General features: G+C 46.8%; 1 pseudogene; it reads left to right on the forward strand.

The window, feature by feature from the left end:
• The first annotated feature begins 177 nt into the window (after positions 1-177).
• LOC145718134 (small nucleolar RNA U3) lies at positions 178-218 on the forward strand (annotated as a pseudogene).
• Positions 219-363: the final 145 nt, after the last annotated feature.

Genomic DNA, 363 nt, shown 5'->3' on the forward strand with positions numbered 1-363 from the left:
CCATGATAAGCCCCCAAATATCTGTACCCTGGTACGCAGTCGAGAACTCACCTCTGGTTCATAAGTTGCACATCTTCTGGAGAAGATCTACCATGGCTCCACTAAGGCCAGTGAATATGAGAGGTGGCACCTCCATCCTGTCCATACTGAAAGCAATATCTTACATATTGCCATCAAAAGACTATACTTTCAGGGATCATTTCTATAGTTTGTTACATATTGCCATCAAGCATGGATGGAAGGAAGGCACCAAGATCGCCAAAGGGGATGCCATGCCCGACAGCCTGCAGATATTGTTTGAGTACTCAAGGAACAGCCCCATGCCTTTTTGGTATAAGGCATCAGTAGGCTGTGCCGTGCTCC

This window comes from Leptonychotes weddellii, unplaced genomic scaffold (assembly GCF_054177405.1).
Source record: "Leptonychotes weddellii isolate Sample4059 unplaced genomic scaffold, ASM5417740v2 HiC_scaffold_110796, whole genome shotgun sequence".
NCBI lineage: Eukaryota > Metazoa > Chordata > Mammalia > Carnivora > Phocidae > Leptonychotes > Leptonychotes weddellii.